The sequence below is a fragment of the Neofelis nebulosa genome, chromosome 12 (assembly GCF_028018385.1).
Source record: "Neofelis nebulosa isolate mNeoNeb1 chromosome 12, mNeoNeb1.pri, whole genome shotgun sequence".
Classification (NCBI taxonomy): Eukaryota; Metazoa; Chordata; class Mammalia; order Carnivora; family Felidae; genus Neofelis; species Neofelis nebulosa.
Window position 1 is genome coordinate 21493630 of NC_080793.1, and position 17952 is coordinate 21511581.

The 17952-nt window shown below is 45.4% G+C and overlaps 1 long non-coding RNA gene across 2 annotated transcripts; it reads right to left on the bottom strand.

The window, feature by feature from the left end:
• Positions 1 to 10316: 10316 nt before the first annotated feature.
• LOC131491476 (uncharacterized) lies at positions 10317 to 17247 on the bottom strand. Of its 2 annotated transcripts, none has more exons than XR_009251474.1 (4): positions 17161 to 17247; positions 14654 to 14781; positions 14463 to 14555; positions 10317 to 11079 (listed from the first exon to the last, which is right to left on the bottom strand). It is a non-coding gene; the product is annotated as an uncharacterized LOC131491476 (long non-coding RNA). The 2 variants fall into 2 exon arrangements; XR_009251473.1 differs by having other exon boundaries at positions 17060 to 17247.
• Between the last annotated feature and the right edge of the window lie 705 nt (positions 17248 to 17952).

Here is a 17952-nt window from a genome sequence, read left to right on the forward strand (position 1 = left end):
TCGAGGCAGATGCTTAACTGAGCCACCCAGGTGCCCCTCAAATGCTCCTTTTCTACACTTAAAAAACCTGGGTCCAGGGACATCTGTCAAATAGCCACAGAAATTATATGTGAAACATTATATCACACGTTCAGGGTCATTTCTTTAGAGAGAATCCCCGGCTTTCATCAGATTCACAAAAAAGAAAACAGCTACAATTCCTGTAGGAAAGATCTCTGAGTAAAGGAGAGAAATTACTTTGGACGGTTGTAGAAAGAATCACTTTGACAATAGTTCTTACGGAAGAATGAAATTCTGTTAGTTTTCTTATTGGAAAAAAATAGATTTCATGGCAAGATAGTGTAGAAATATTTGAGATTTGACAGCCACTTAGTGAAGCAATGTGCTTTTTCTTAAAAAAAAACACTTTATTGAGGTATGATTGACATGCAAATCTGACTATATGGAATGTAGGCAAGGTGATGGGTTTGGGGATACGTGTACCCCTGTGAAGCCATCACTGGAATCTGTGCCATAAACATACCATCACCTCCAAAAGTTTCTTCCTGCACAGTTTCTTTTTTTTTTTTAATGTCTATTTTTGAGACAGAGAGAGACAGAATATGAGCAGGGAAGGGGCAGAGAGAGAGGGAGACACAGAATCTGAAGCAGGCTCCAGGCTCTGAGCTGTCAGCACAGAGCTGATGTGGGGTTTAAACCCACAAACTGTGAGATCATGACCTGAGCCGAAGTCGGACACTCCACCAGCTGAGCCACCCAGGGGCCCCTCTCCCTGCTCAGTTTCTTAATTATTTTTTGCGATACAAACCTTTAACCTGAGATCTACCCTTTTAGCAAATGTTAAAGTATACAATAGAGTATTGTTAACTACAGGCACTGTGCTGGACAGTAGATCTCTAGGAATTCTTCATTTCGTATAATTGAAATTTTGTACCCTTTGACCAATATCTCCCTGTTTTCCATTGCTCACAGCCCCTGGCCGCCACCATTCAACTCTTGGCTTCTATGAGTTTGACTATTTTAGATTCTTCATATAAATGATATCACATAGTATTCATCCTTCTGTGACTGGCTTATTTCATTTAGCATAATGTCCTCAGGTTCCCCCATATTTTCTTCTTTTGTAATGGCCGAGTAGTATTTGATTGTATATGTGCCACATTTTCTTTGTCCATTTGTCCATCAGTGGATGCTTAGGTTGCTTCCATATCTTGGTTATTATGAATATTGCTTCAATGAATGTGGGAGTGCAATATCTCTTCAATATTTTGATTTAAATCCTTGGGGTAGATAACCCAGAAGTGGGATTGCTGGATGATATGGTTGTTCTAATTTTAATTTTTTTTTGAGGAAATTTATACTATTTTCCACAGTGGTTGCACCAATTTACATTCCCACCAAGAGTGCACAAGAGTTCCCTTTTCTCCACATTCTCACCAATGCTTGTTATCTTTTTTTTTTTTATGATAACCTCTAGATATCTATTTCCGTTATGTATTTCAGAGGCCAGAGAAAACCATTCCCAGGGAATATGGGATCAAGGGTTGGGAGTTGAGCTCAAGTTTGATAGGAATGACATTTCCTCCCTCAGGTGCCAGGCTGGGTGCTGGGCTGGGCTAAGAACTACCTTCCTGACTCCCACGAGAATAGTTGTCCCCGCCCCCCCGCCCCTCCCTCCCCCAGCATTTCATCCTGGCAAACAAGTGAAGCCCCAAGCCCCGGTGCATTGGGGCAGCTCACTAGGAAGCTACATTGCCTTGCTGGCTGGCGTGGCTTCTGTGCTCTGCCTGGCTGGCCCTCCCCGAGTCACACAGTGTCCCAGACACCAGGTGAAGGACCACACAGTGAGCAACAGCACCTGCATTGTCACTATGAGGCCCAAATATGTGAGACTTCTGTACCCTCACTCTGTACCCAACTTCATTAAAACTACGCATTTAAATTTCTTAAAATTTTTTTAAAGTTTTTATTTACTTATATTGAGAGAGACAGAGATAGCACATGAGCAGGGGAGGGGCAGACAGAGAGAGGGAGAGAGAGAATCCCAATCAGGCTCCATGCTGTCAGTGCAGAGCCCAATGTGGGCTCAAACTCACAAAACTGTGAGATCATGACCTGAGCCAAAAATAAGAGTCGGATGCTTAACCGACTGAGCCACCCAGGTGCCCCTGTATTTAAATTTCTATGTTTCTCTCTGGAAAATGAGATCCCAACAGATAGGAAATGTGTTTTCTATACCTTTATAACCCCAGAGCTTAGCACTAATTAAACGTTACCCACCTTAATCAGAGGAAGGATGTGTGTACTCCCCATGTGCCAATTATAGGGGCATTAACTACCCAAGGTTGAGCAACTACTTCAGATCAAGGTGACACTGTGACTTATTACCTGCCTGGTACTTGCAGATGTTGTAAGACATATAGCAGGTCTCCCATGCCATAGTTGGTGGTCTGGAGAGGCAGGTACTCACGGGGCCATATTAGAATGCACCAACACAGAAACAATGAATTAGAGGAGTCCTGGGAAAGTAGTGACTAATTCCAGCTTGGGAGAAGGGGAGGTGGGGACAAGAGAAGACTTCCTGGGCAGTGTCTCTGGGCCATGAACACTAACCATAGACAGGCATTCTGGAAAGGAAAACTGAAGCAAAGGCATGGAGGCTTTACAAAAGGGAAAGACCACCACTGTGGCTCACAAGAGTGCTGTCATGGCCTAGGTGCTTGGTAACTGCTTATTTTGGCTGCCCTGGCTGGGAGCCTGGTGGGCACCAATGTTAGTGGCCTGGATTTACAGAGGCAGTGATGGCCTCTGCCTTGTTCTTGGAGCCCCAGACAGCCACCCCTTCTTCCACATCAATCTGGGAAGAGCTCTGTTGGAGATTTGTCTGCAAGACAGCCCCAGGGGTCATTTGACCAAAAACCAGTTGGCTATGGCCAAAGATATAAACAAGGTCGCCTCACACACAATGGGCTTTCTTTGAGAAGCAGAGAAGCACTGTGACCTCAGAGGATCTATGTGCACAAGGTCAGTTTCCATTTGTACATGGAGAGACATGTGTTAAGATATGTCTACAAGTGTAAATACATAAGTGTAGTAAACGCATGTGTATATATGAACATGTGGACAAAAGTATGCACACATGCCCACACTTGCAGTGTCACATACCATTTGGGGCCATTTGGAACATTTTGGTAATTGTAGCAGCCCAGTGTCCAACAGACTATGTGCTCCTCACCAGCTTGTGCACAGGAAGTCTGCTGTAGGTACAGTGTTTCAGAGCCCAGTTTTGTAATCCTTCCCAGTTTCTCAAAATGGGCACCTGGCTGCTGACCAAGAAGTTGGCCAGCCTTACCTGGCAGGGGGGAGAGAAATATCATAAGGGCTATCTAAGGGCACAGACCCCTGTGCAATGGGGCAAAGCCAGAGAGCCACAGATGGTCTGGGCTGGGAGTTGTCTCCTCTATCCCCTCCCAGAGCCTGAATCCCTCCCATGGAGTTCCTCCCAAAGTCCACCACAGAATGGTGAATAAGTGAGGACTCACTTTTTCTTAGGCAGTCAACTTCTCCGATTTGCAATGTGCAGTATTGACCCCAACCATGTGTACCTCCAACTCTTATGCCAAGAGTGGGGATAATTACTGCCCTCTGGTCTTTTTGGGTCACCATTTACTCCACTGAGGTGTCTGCTTTCCTTTGTGTTTGGTGGTTCTCACCTTTCTTCTCATTGCCTTTGCTTCATTTACTTCCTATGCCTGATTTTCTGTGACTTCTCTATTGAAGAGTCCTCTGAAACAGCAAAAGGCTGATTGCCAGACTCAAGTAAGTGAGACTTTAGGGAACAGAGGGATACTTCCTAGGCTCATTCTTCTAGGAGTACCTTTTCCTGGGGGTGTTAACTGTTTCTCGCTGTCTGATCTACAGGCAGAGTAAAGAGGTCTGATTCCTCACACTCAGGGGCGATGCAATAGAGGGTCATGCAAATATGGATTTTTTTCAGTTTATTCACTTATTTATATTGAGAGATACAGACACAGTGCGAGTGGGGGAGGAGCAGAGAGGGAGAGAGAATCTCAAGCTGGCTCCACGCTGCCAGTACAGGGCCCTACGTGGGGCTCGAACCCACGAAGCTGTGAGATCATGACCTGAGCCGAAACCAAGAGTTGAACGCTTAAAGGACTGAGCCAGCCAGGTGTCCCCCAATATGACTTTAAGAGAGGCAATTTAAAATGTTCCTATGATGTGTGCCCTCCCCACCTTGGCACAGCTAAGTTGGCCTGTCTTTGTCAAATCTCTGAAACCAGTATGGTAGAGACCTCCATCTCCAAATTGTATCAACTTGAAAGACGCCATTTCTGGAAGCAACCTCTTTGTGGTCCTTTTTATAAAACAGCTTCTTGTACAGGGATAAATGAGGAACATTGACTGCCTCAGGCAGAGACCTCCACATGGAAAGAGTTATACCTGCAACTTTACACCTTCTCCTGAGGAGTGGACTTCACAATCCACGATAGGTCTTCTTCTGGGATCTCGACACCTTTTGGCCCCCATTAACTCTGAAGGTAGTGTCAAGATATTTAAGAGGCTAGAGGAAGGTATGGTAAGGGGGTTTATTCCTAATTCTTAAAACTAATTCTTTAAATCCAGTGTCTTACTGTTTAGTGAAGAAGGAGGAGGAACAATAATCTAGCACCTTGTTCTATACTTTAGAATGGTAGGTTCCCATACACTTTCTTATACACAGAAACAGATTTATTACAAGGAACTGGCTCACATGGTTATGGAGACTGACAAGTCCTAGGATCTGCTGGTGAATCGGTAAGCTGGCGACCCAGGAGAACTGAGGTCTAGCTCCACTCTGAGTCTCAAGGCCCGAAAAGCAAGAGAGCTTATGTTTTACTTCCAGTTCAAAGGCTAGCATGAATCTTCACAGGTGCAGAAGTAAGCTTCAGGTATACTCTTTGTGATGGAATGATTTGATTGTACAGCATAACCAGTTTTGTAGCTGCTGTTTTGTAGTGCCAGGTTGAAAGTTTGTTCAGAGGGAGACAGAGGAATATTTAAGTGCATTGTTTTTCCATTATAGTTCCAAAGACATTGTGTTGATTTTTCATAAGATTAGCAAAAGTAACACAGTTATTTTACATCTCTTCAATTGCTAGTGAAGATGTATTTTATCTGCACAGTTATTTTTGCATACTTTCTGTGTATATTTGGGTACTAACCTTTTATCAGTTCTCACCCTCTCCCATTCTGTTCCTTTCCTTTTAATATTTTATATTATATATTCATAGTATCATAGAATGTTGTTTCCTAGTGGTATACTCAGCAAGTATTGATGAAGACATCAAGACTCAAACTTGTTGAGTTTGAACTGGCAGGGGCTTTGAAGCCTTCTAGTTGAGGAACCTAAGCATTTATGTGTAGAAAATGAGGCTCAGAGTAGTTCAGTGACTTATCCAAGGTAAGGGCTGGTGAATAAAGAACATTGAATTAGACCTCATTATCCAGTAAAGTCCTAGCCACCACTTCAAATTTTCTCAACCCCCAGAGCTGGGTTTCTCAACCTAAGGCCATTAATTTTTGGGCCAAATTGGCTAGATAAATCTTGGTTGTAGGCTAGATAAATCTGTCCTATGCACTTCAGAATGTTTAGCAGCATCCATGGCCTCTGTCCTCTAGAAATCCAGTAACAAATGCCCCCATCTTTTATTTGTAGCAACCAAAAATATCTCTAGACATTGGCAAGTGTCCCTTGAGGGACAAAGCTGCCCCTGTTGAGAGCCACTGCTCTAGCAGGAGCTAAATACTTCTTAGGCTTTGTGGGGAGTGGTGAGCTCCCTCTGCAGAAGTTTAGAGCTAGAGCCTGGCACTCTCTCTGGCAGCAAGAGGTCATGGACAAACCCAGCAAGGTGCCCCATTCTAACTCTCCAGAGCTGGGAGTATGGATGCTGAGAACTCCTCTCTCATTATGATGGCTCTGAGTCAACCTTTATTCCACTAGGCTCACAAAAGGGCTGAACTGGCAGGCAGGGAATGGGCAGGGAAGAAGTGTGGTCAGCACACTTATTGCAGGCGAGGCTTCTGGCTAAGATAGAGGCATCATTCAGACCCCAGGAGAGTGACACAGGTAGAGTACAGAGCAGGCCTTCCCAATAGGTGTGTGAGATCAGTACCACGGACAGCTCCCGAGATAGAGGGTTTCAAATCCCAGATTGAAAGGGATGAAAGGAGTCCCTTCAAGCACAGGTAGTTTGGATCTGAATACCCTTTCCCTGCTTCATGAAGAATTGTCTGCTCTTTAACGATAATGTCCAATATATATGTTACTAAGATAACGTTCACAACTATATTATGAGATTACTACTATAATACTAATGTTACAGAAATTGGAAGCAGGCTTAGAGATTCCCTTGCCCCATGTTATACAGCTAGAAAATTGTAGCCTTCACAGCAGGACTGAGGATACTGGCTTTAATGCTTACTCTTTCCCTAATGCCTCTTCCAGGAAAAAGAAAAAAGGGGGAAAGGAAAATTAAAGTGATGTGTTGAAGATGGTAGATTGTACTAGCGTCCTTCCCAACCTCCTCTACCTTGGATCCCTCAGAAAAGCAGAGGAATATATAGAGTGGGACCCTCCTTTGCCCCTTATGCATTAAGTGTAAGCACATCATCATGAAGGCATGTAAGCCAGCCCTTCATGTCTTTATCTCCATTTTAGATAACGAATGTTTCAATGACCCATTCCAGTTCTCTGTGAAACCAGGAGTATGATATGTAACATGTCCATTTGATATCTCTTTGCCCATTATGGGCACTATTGGCTGTACAATGTGTTCCTTGAACTGAAGAAATATAACTTAGCAGTCCAAATTGGTACAGTCTTTTCTGTTCCAGCCCCCTTTTAGTACTCTGAGCATTTTCATCTGCTACTGGGTATGTGAAGCTTAGTCTAGTGTCTACTCTTGTCAGGATGCTTTTGTAGTCTCCAGGGCTACCAGCATGAATTTGACTTGCCAGCTATGAATGGAGCCTTTCTCCTGAGAAATCTACCCTATAGCTTTCTGCAGTCTCTCTCTTGCTAATAGGCAGCACTTTTGGCATTTTGTGCATCACAGGGTGCAAAAGAAATATGTCAACAGTCAGCCCATCTCTGCATTGCTGCAGTACCGTCCTGATGGCCAACTCAACTGAGTGCACCAGAATATTGGCTTGCCAGTTCCATTCACCTTACAGTCCTGAAAGAGGGTTCTTCTGATGGGTATTGACAAATCTTACTTTTATGCACTTCTTAAATTCCCATAGTGATTTCCCTAGGACTCTGCCCCATACTGGCATTTTTTTTTTTACTTGTCTAATTTTCCACTGCTCATCTGCCTAGCCACATGGACAGGCCATTAGCTACCATCCATGAGTTGGTAAAGACCCCAAACACAGGGTAAACAATATGCAGTTCAGCCTACTGAGCTGATTTGTTCTTACTTTCTTCTGAGTGTTGGTCTCCAAACATGATGCTATTTGTTCAACTTGGAACCGACATCTATAAACCAAGAAACTCTTTGTTAGTCAATAGAGACATATTCATAGGGCATTTCCCATGTGGTCATGGAATCCAGCAGCTCCTCAGCTGCTTCCAAAGTCAGTGTTAGGGGAAAAGAGGTTATCTGCTTGTGAATATGATGAGTACTTCCTTGCATGCCCCAGTAGCACGTTCCTGCATAAACCTTTTCCATTTTACTCTGGCTACTGCCCTCTACATTAAAGTTTTTCTCCAACATCACTCAACACATTTGTGGGTGTTTCAGGTTTCAATTATTTTATGTCCTTTATGGGGAAGTTTCAATTAAGCAAGCAAGTAATTGTCTCTCAAATGGTTTACATTGTACCACAGTATCCAGAAATTTTCTGGTTCCAGATCTCAGTGTTTGCTGCTGGGTGGTACTCATAGGCTTTTGCCATCAGTCCCAGTCTGTGGCCCACACAAGTCTACTCTATGGAAAATTTTTAGTACCAGAACTCCAGTTTCTAACATGTCACTATCAAGGGATAAACTTTTTGTCCACCAGGTATCCTTTTTTTAAAAAAATTTTAATGTATTTATTATTCTAGAAGCCTTATTCTTGATACAAAAGACTTTATGGGCAACATTCTGTTAAATATTGATCATAACTGCATGGTGATACAAAGATGAGATTCAAAGTTTATAACTTTTTCTATAGAATGCATGCATTTTCCTAGGCACATATACTAAAACCCATTAAATATTAATCTAAAATACATTATTAACAACATAATATGTGCAACACGTGTACTGATTTTCTCGAGATACCTTATGTAGAAAACCCAAACTCCCTTTTTTTAAAATTCCATTTCAGGGGCACCTGGGTGGCTCAGTCAGTTGAGCATCCGACTTCGGTTCAGGTCATGATCTCGTGGTTTGTGGGTTCAAGCCCCGCGTGGGGCTCTGTGCTGACAGCTCAGAGCCTGGAGCCTGCTTCCGATCCTGTGTCTCCCTCTCTCTCTGCCCCTCCCCCACTCTCACTTTGTCTCACTCTGTCTCTCAAAAATAAATATAAAAAAATTTAAAAAAATAAAAATAAAAATAAATAAATAAACAAATAAATAAATAAAAATTCCATGTCAATCTAAAGTTTCACCTTAATCCCATCAGTTACTGCATCCCCCTATCTTCCCAATCTGATCTAAACCCACCACTAGGACTTCAACAGATTTGGAATCAGTGCATTGGGTTCCTATGCCGATGAGTCTCAGAAGCTTCTTCTCCACTCCTTGGCCCTTTTACCCACACAAGTGCATATGGCTTTGGATCTCGAGTCAGGGACTGGGCCAAGGGACCTTGGCTCTCTGTCAATCCTTATCTTGATTAGTTTGTAGAATCATTGCCCCAGGCTATTTTAGGTCAGGCATTTCCTTGTCATCTTTGCCTTCTGGCTTTTAAAATTCTTCCAAACTGGGGAAAACAGAGATTTATTTAGGGCCCTTTAATGTTGGGGGACCAGTAGGGCTTCCTTCCAATATGCTGCATTAAGACTTTTGTTTTGACTCCACCAATGACCCCTTTATTCACCCCTTAAAAAAAATCTTTTATCAGGGTTGAAATTCACATAGCATACAACTCAAGTGTACAATTCAGTGGTATTTTGCTTGTGAAACTTTTTATATTGTATTTATATTGCGAAACTATCAGCTCTTTCTAGTTTAGATATTTCATCACCCCATAAAAATACCGGGTATCCATTAGATAGTCACTCTTCATCCCTCTATTCCCCCATCCCCTGGTAAACTCTAATCTCTCCTTCTCTATGGATTTACTGATTCTGAATAGATTATATAAAGGAATCATGTATGAACTTTTGTGTCTGGCCTCTTCCATGTAGCATAATGTTTTTGAGGTTCATAGTTGTAGTGTGCATCAGTACTTCATCTCTTTATGGCTGAATAGTATTCCACTGAATGGATATACCATAATTTGTGTATCCATTCATCCACTGATGGACATTTGGGTTGTTTCCACCTTTTGGCCATTATGAATCATGCTGCCGTAAACACATATATACAAGTCTCTGTGCTGATATTTGTTCTCGCTTCTCTTTGGTACATACATAGGGATGGGCCTGCTGGATTATATGGTAATTCTATGATTAACATTTTGAGAAACAGCCAAACTGTTTCCACAGTGGCTGTACCATTTTACATGCCCACCAGAAATCTTATTCATTTCTTGATGACTCTTCAAAGATTTCCATTCTGCTGGAATGATTCCCTTAGCTCTCTCTTGTCACTCACTCTAATTTCTATAGCCATCTGTTGTTTCACCATAACTTTTCCCTTTGGTAGCAGCTCTGATGCTAGAAGTTATAGCTTTTTAATCAAAGCCCATGCTTGGCCCAGCATTAGAATCTGCCCCAAACTCTTCTTTATTTTCATCTTAGCTATAGCAATAGCCAAGGGATTGTATATTTAGCTTGTATCTCATTTTGCATTTCCTTATGTATCCAGTGAGCTAACTGCATGGGAGTTGGATCTATTGTTTCTAAATTACACTGGTAATTTTTATCTCTAGTAACTGATAGCAGTGCAGCTGTAATTTCATACCATAGGTGACCCACTGGTCATTCAGAAACCAAAGGTTCATCAAATCCTGCCCCCTCATGTACCCAAATCAGGCTTTTGCTATGTGTCACTGAGCCAGGGTTGTTTTAATGAATCCCACTCCACATACCTACTACATTTTGGGGTTCCCAAGACCAGGTTCAGGTTTTGTAATTAATTAGGACTTACAGAACTCAGAAAAGCTGTTATACTCACATTATGGTTTATTACAGTGAAAGGATACAGACTAAGATCAGCAAAGGGAAGAGGTGCATAGGGCATGGTCCAGGAGAGTTCCAGATATGAGGTCCTAGTTATCCTCTCCCAATGGGATCGTGTGGGTGGTGCATCCTCCCAGCACCAACGCATGGCAGTATGCATGGAGTACCGCCAACTAGGGAAGCCCACCTAAGCCTTGGTGTCCAGGGATTTTATTAGAGATCAGTCATGTGAACATAGGTGATCACCACCAAGGCTGACTTCTGTCTCTAGCTCCTCCAGGAGACAAGCTGATACCACATAGCCCAAGGCCCCCAACATAAATCACTTTGTTAGTGTAGACTATCTGACATGGCCCAAGGCCCTAGGTAAACATATCAAGCAGGAAATTCCACAGGTTTAGAGGTTACATGCTAGGAATTGAGGGCATGAGCCAAACCTTCCTTTGGACAAGGTTAATTCTTCACTCTGCACACAGTAATTCATTGACCAGTCATACGTCACCACCAATTCTCTCTACACCACTATCACCAGTCAATTCTAATCCAACTGAACACTATCCCATGGAGATCAACTTCAGACAAGCTCTCCTGGCTTTCCTCTTCTTTCCCAAACTTGTCAGGAATCGGAATGCTGAAGTCTGCGAATGTCAGCCTCACCAAAAGAGGAAAGCATGTCTTCTAAGCTCAGTTTTCACATCAGGAAGAAGTTAGTGGACATGGGTTTATAGCATATCCATGGTCATGTGCCCTGGAAAAAAATAGCGAGAAAAAAACCCCAATACTCCTTAACCATAATCGAGAGGCATTTCAAGAGTCAGTAATCATGGAAGGTAAAAAAAAAAAAAAAAAAGAAAGAAAGAAAAGAAAAGAAAAGAAAAAATAAATAGACATTCTGAATATACATAAGGCTCAAGGGACCAAAGCATGTCCCCCACCTCAAAGAATGTGAGTTTACCAAGTCTGGTTCAGCCACATTTCATGAATATCTGAGTTTCCTCTTTAGGAAAAAAAAATTATCAAAGAATTTAGGAATTTTGGGGGTCAAGAAGATCAAAGAAATAGTCAAATTGAAACAGCACCGTGCTCCTTAAGAACGACTGGGAGACTTTGGGAGACTGTGCCTGGAAAACTGCCATAAGGTAGATGAGATCTATGTGACTTAGGGACTTCAATAAGCAAGCCACACCCGTAACCATGTGGCTTGTAAGATCTGGGGAAACCATGCTTTAAAGAGCAGCTTCTTGCTTACATTAATCTCCCATCAGGCACAGAATCCCAGCCCTCGCCCCAGGCCGGTCTGATTGCATTGCCCCTAACCTCAGAATGGCCTGGCTCCCACTGTCTCTGAGTCTCATCCCCAGAGCAAGGCCAATCAGGACCTGCAGCTTCCCAGATGCTTGTTGCCAACGGGGTAGCCAGAGAAAGCAGCCAGCATCAGCGGGCACACACTAAGCTTTAGGCTGCCAGAAAGAGCCAGAAAAAGGATGTGGCCCCAAGAGCTGAGAGAGAGGATGCTATGTGCCTTGATGAAGGAGAGCACACACGTTGGGAGGCAGAATGGACTGTGGGGCACCCATGTCATAAGAAAGAGCCACCCTGCCCAGGCCAGTAAGATCCTTGTTTGCAGGATTCTGCCAGTCCTGCCATAGAGCACACAGGTTCCTTCCAAATGAACCTGAGTAAAAAGATAATAAGCTATTTTCAGTGGCTTTAGTCCCAGTTAAAAAAAAAAAAAAGGCAAGGGACAAGAAGGCCTACTGCAAAAACCCATGGGAGTACCAGCTACTGCGCTAAGTACAAGCCCAGATGAAGACGATGTGGACGTTATGGACCCTGGGGAATCCTGGACCTTGGGGCGCGTGCTGACCTTGGAGCTGACCCTAGGGAAACAAGATGGATGAAAGTGGAGATTTCCAATATGCAAGGAAAGGCAGCACAAGGAGGAAATCCAGGCCTAGGAAGAGCTTTTAGACTGGAATTCCTAATTCCTGTTATCTACAAGGCTCCCTCCTACCCAGACCGAAGGAGAGGGATGCGTGTGGCCTTATGCAACCGTCAAGCGGTCTCTGAGGCCAGAACATCCTTGAGCAGAGGCATCGGCAACCATGAGAGAGGCTGCCACAAAAGTCAGATTCGATGCTCCGTCAGACTGAGTCAGGTTTAGTTTACTTCTACAGTCCTCAGGGGGCTTCTGCACTGAGCCACAAGCTCAGACCCAGGAAACCGGGTTCCTCAGGCCACTTTCCCCAACTGGGCCAGGCTTCCCTTTGGGTGATGGTTTTTCCAGCAAGTTAGGCGGAAATTCTTCCTTATTTCCTGTGCATAGAAATATCTCTAGAAGCAGCGTTTGCACGTACTTGGTCAAAAATCAAATAGCCTTGATATTAGCATCCTTTGAAGAGGATGGTCTCTTTCCCATGAGCAAAATATTTTACGGTTTCTTAATATATGTATTTCTTCTAACAGCTGAGTGCTGTCTTCTGTCTATGCTGTGTTCAGGATAGGAGTTTAGGGTAGCCCAGACTGTAGGCTCAGAGAACAAAAGAGGTAAGCTTTGACTCTTCCTGAGGGCCGTCTTTGGCTTCTCAAAGGTGACCAGGGGTGCAGAGAGAGAGATCAACAGAGGTGGCCCGCATCTACACATCCACACCTACTCCAAGGCACAACTAGTTTAAAATTTCTTTTTTTTCTTATATAAGAACAACTGAAAATACTATATAACTGTCAGCAGCTTCTCTCTGTGAGAGCATAAGACTCATCTAAAGACACAGATAAACCAGACTTTGTCCTGCTTTCTCACCCACCTTTCACTTCCTACAGCTGGGAAGGGGCGTGTGTGGCCAGATTGCAAAGAACGGACGCAACCGGCATTCCCCTTCAGCTTTCAAGATGGGTGAGGAACAAGTCACTTTCCATTTCACACAGTTTGGAGGAGCTGGGGGCGAAAGGGCCTGCTTTCTCCATGGCAGGAGAAAACAGTCCCCTGATGAGGGACAGCAGGCAGCTGTCCTCAAGAGCCCTGGCCATCCTCCTGGAGGCCTGACACCTGCAGCGGGTCCCCTCCTCCACCCTCCCGTCCTCTTAGCACAGAAGGGACCAGAAACACCAGCTCTATGGTGTGAGGTGGGGATCAGACAGGGAGGTGGCCGTGGCAGCTCCTCCCCACCTGGCCAAAAGACAGGTGTCTCTTACTCCATGACCTGTTGAAGATTCTGGAACACCCTTTCCTCTGCCAGCCCAGTGTGAGGGCCACAGGATGTGACTATGTGAGGAGTGACCTGGGCCGGCTGAAGTAAACTCCCCAGGTCTGGGGTGGGGGTTGGAGGAGGGTGAGGCAGGACCCTTTACTCCTCTTCCTCTCCCTGACGAGAGAGAAAGAGTGGGGAGAGCAGGAAAAGGTCTTCTTAGCAAAACCAAGAGTGAGGAGCACATGACATTGACAGCTTTACAAGGAATCTCAACATACCCACAAGGAGTGCAGGTTACTTTCCAGCGCTGCAGTGGGGACCTACTTCAAAGCCGGGAACACATACTTGAAGTCTACTTCTGCACAGCCCCCATCCCCCTGCCGACCTCACCCCCAGCGGGGAGCTGGGACAGGAGCAATGTCTACTGCCATATGGACAGACAAGGTGCTGGGTGAGCACTGAAGGGGTGAGGGAGGGGGTACCCTGTGGTGGGTTCCAGGCTGAGCCGCCCAGTCCTAGAATCAGGCTCAGGTGCTGTGTTGGTGTCTGCCATGTCTGTGGTCTAACTCTGGACATGACAATGAGCAACGAGGTCTCCCACTGAGCGCGGACGTTGGGGGAAAGGAAGCCCTTGCCATGTAGACTCTTCACGTTGGCTGGCTCGATGGCATGACTAGCAGGTCAAAAGGGCCAGTCAGCACTCATGGGTGAGAGTATTCCCCTTGCAGCCACACAGAGTGCCTTGGGGAAGTGAGGCAGAGAGTGAGGAAATGGGTTTGGCTGGCAAAGCCACCTGCTGGTGAATGACAAGGACACCGTGGAGTACAGGGCTCCTTCTTGCAAAGAGCATGTGGTCCTCCATTTGAGCATAAAGACAGCGCCCACAGGGCACTGTTTTCAGGCTGGGATATCCCTCTCTGGTAAGTGTCCTTGCCCTCCTTACACTGTTCCTTGTGACGTTGTGCAGGCTCTCGTCCCCAGTGCAAACAGTTGTCCTTCAGGATGGGGGAGTCCTCTGTGATCCCCCTGTGCTGATCTGTGTGGGGTTTAGGAACAAGATAGGCCATGGGTATTTGTTATGCCTTTGGTTTTACTTTGAACTCGACAATGAGGTCTCCCCACTGAGTGCGATACCTAGAGGAAGGGAGGCCTCCTTTCATGGAGACTCTTCACATTGGCTGGCTGGACGGCGTCATCGCAGGTCAAAAGGATCCGCCAGCCATCAGTGGTGAAAATGTTCCACTTGCCGCCGCACAGAGCACCTTGGGGAAAATGAGGCAGACAGCGAAGAAAAGGTTTGGGCAGCATGAGTGGTAAGAGAGGAAGAAGGAAGGGAAAAGAATGATCAGCCCACGTAAAGGATCGGCATGCCCACGAAACACAACCTCACACACGCACCCATGTGCGCACACACCCCTCCACGACGTATCTCCTTGAGGATATGTGTTGCCATCTCTGAAGCGTTTGCATCGGATTTGCATTTAAGCCCAAGAAAAATGTGTGCCTACTCGTCCAGCCTGGGCATCGCCCTCTCTGGGAACAGGGGCTCCGTGCCTGCGTTCCTTCTAACCCCACTTGGTGACAATGGGCAGGGTCTTGTCAGTAGGCAGAGTGCCCCCGGGGGAGCTGAGGTGCCACGTTGTGGTCTCTGCACGTTCGCTTAGAATTGTGGAATCTTCAGTTTTATCATCAGTGCCTTAGCCGTAGCTGTGGGGGCGGTTTGGGGCTCCTATTGGATCCCTACTCAGCCCCATGATGCATAAATTCCTTCCGGCCCTCCTATGGACACTTCATTGCTTAGATTTTCCTTCTAAGATTTTTGGCTAGCCTCTTGCTCCTCCCTGAGGATAGGGGCTTTTCCCACTGAGTCAGCTCCGAGCCAGGGGAAATGAAGACAAACCCTGTGAATGGGGCCCTTCTAGGGTCGAAGAGTGGCAATTCTCTGGAGACGGGGCCCTGGGGAGCTCCGCAACCATTTTCCCTCTCCTGTGGCTGTGAGGCTGGTGGGTTTTCACAGCTACTTTGGTTGTGAGCCTGTCGACTTTCAAGTCACCGTGGAACCAGGGGGAGGATAGCATAGGGCAATTTAAAATGCCTCAAAGCTCACTGTTCTTACTGATATTTAGGCTTTTTTCTCTTTCTTTTTTTTAAAGATTATTTATTTATTTTGAGAGAGAGAGAGAGAGAGAGAGAGAGAACAAGCAGAGGAGGGGCAGAGAGAGAATCCCAAGCAGGCTCTGCTCAGTGTGGAGCATGTCGTGGGGCTCGATCCCACAACCATGAGATGACCACCCGAGCTGATAGCAAGAATCCATCACTCAACCAACGGAGCCACCCAGGCGCCCCCAGGCTTTTGTCTTGAATAAACATCCCTTTGGCATGTCTGATAATTTTTTTGTTGAAAGCCAGACAGGCTGTATTGGATGATTTGAACTGAGATAAATAGGCCTTTTGTGTGAGGACTTCCATTAATCTGGCGGGGACTTGAGCTGTTTTTAACATTTGCTGTCACTCTAACTTCCAGAGACTTCAAATTCCTCTAGTGTCCTTGTTGTGGTCCTCTCCTTGGGACTTTGGGCACGCATAAAATACCCCTGAGTTTGTGTCCTGTGGCTCTTTCCGACTTATCCTGATTCCTTGGGGTATGGTGTTACATTGTGGGGAGCAGAGCATTGTGTAATCTTTTGATTGAATCTCTCTCTTATAATGGGCCTGTTTCTAGAGGCTCTGGCCATCACAGGTGCTTCACTGGTATACCTTTCTCCCCCCCCCCCCCCGTTATTTGTGTAATAAAATGCAACACAAATTTATAATGCTGCTAAGAAATCACGTTTGGCCTGAAATACTACGGAGAAAAGAGAAGAAAAATACTTTCCTGATTCTTGATGGCACAGTAAACATCCTTGTTAAAGAAGTGAGTCAGATTATAGGGTATGTTCACATTACGAATACTGTCACAGCAATAGATTTAGTGCCTTTATTGAAATGAAAGAAAAATTTGGATATGGTATAACTTATGAAATTATTAATATTATGGACATAAAAATGCTAGTGACCAGCTATGTGACAAGGAACAATGATGGCAGGTGGACACAAGGTTGCAAGGTTTGTAAAATCCGTTATTGCCACCAAAAAAGTACTAGGCCACATGGCCTTGCCAGGCACTGGTGGGGTCCCCAACTCATTCAACTGCAAGGCCCCAATATTGGTATATTTTGCTCCGATCGTAGATATGTTTCCCTTCCTCGGAATTTGGGTTGGGCTCTCTCCCCAGAAACAATCCTGAATATGAACATTAGTACACCATATGATTCCCCAAGCCTTCAAAACGCCTCAATAAATGGATGTTTGTGTGACATAAGCGTAGCTAAAATGTTATCTGAGAAAGTCAAGAATACAACCAAAGGAAAAGTCCAGAAAACGGAAGGCCCTGGGCTCAGTATTTCAGAGAACAGTCTGGGGAGGTCTCAGCCTGGTCCCAGCCAGGCCCCGCCCCTGGGGGGGTCAGGGGCAACTAGGAAAAGGCCGCTCCTAACTCACTATTTGCGCAGCCCGGGAGGGACTCGGAGCCTGGGCGGTGGCCCCACGCGCAGCGGGACCTGCAGCCAACCACGCCCGGCTACCCGCCTGGGAAGTGTCACCGCATCGCCCGGCCCCAGGACGCCGCGCTTCCGGCACCCAGTGTGGCACCAGTTCTTCCCGAAGCGAGTCGCGACGCCCTCTGCTGGCGGTTGGTGAGCAGCGGAAGACGCGCTGCATCGCGGTTTAGTGGGGGCCGCGCGCCCCCTCGCGGCCATCTCTGGGACTCCTGGAAATTCTCCAGGCCCGATTCCCGCGGACCATTCAGTGGATGGTCCAAGGGACGCTCGGCTACGGAATTGCTTGTTCTCCTTCCAGGGACATGCCTTGGAGCCGTGGTTTGGAAAACAAGAAAACCTTTATGCCTTTGAGATATCTGGAAAGGATCTCTTCTATGTCATGCCATAATGTCAGGATTCAAGTTTCATGAGAAAAAGAGGGGATACCAAATCCGGAAGACACAGGCACCTGTTTCCACCTTGGGAACAATTTTCAACCTGCTGGATAGAGACTAGAGCGCTGCCTGCATTGGACCATTCTGGATAAATTGCTCTCTAGCTTTGTTGTAATCAGGAACGACTGGCCCAGAAGGTGGAAGTAGAAAATCTTCAGGTTTGCACCTGTTTAGAATTGTCGAGAGACACTTCCAAGAACTCAGCAGCTATCTGCAGCAGAAGGAATATCGCCAGTTATTTGGCAGTTCGTCAGGGGACACATTGAAGCACGCTTTTCTGTATTTAACAAATCCTGAAGAAAAAAAAATCAGAAAATAAAAAAAATTAGAACTCGTAACGCTCTTAATTTTATTAAAGTTTGCTAAGCACAAAAAGGCAACTGCCCTTGTTTTTTATTTT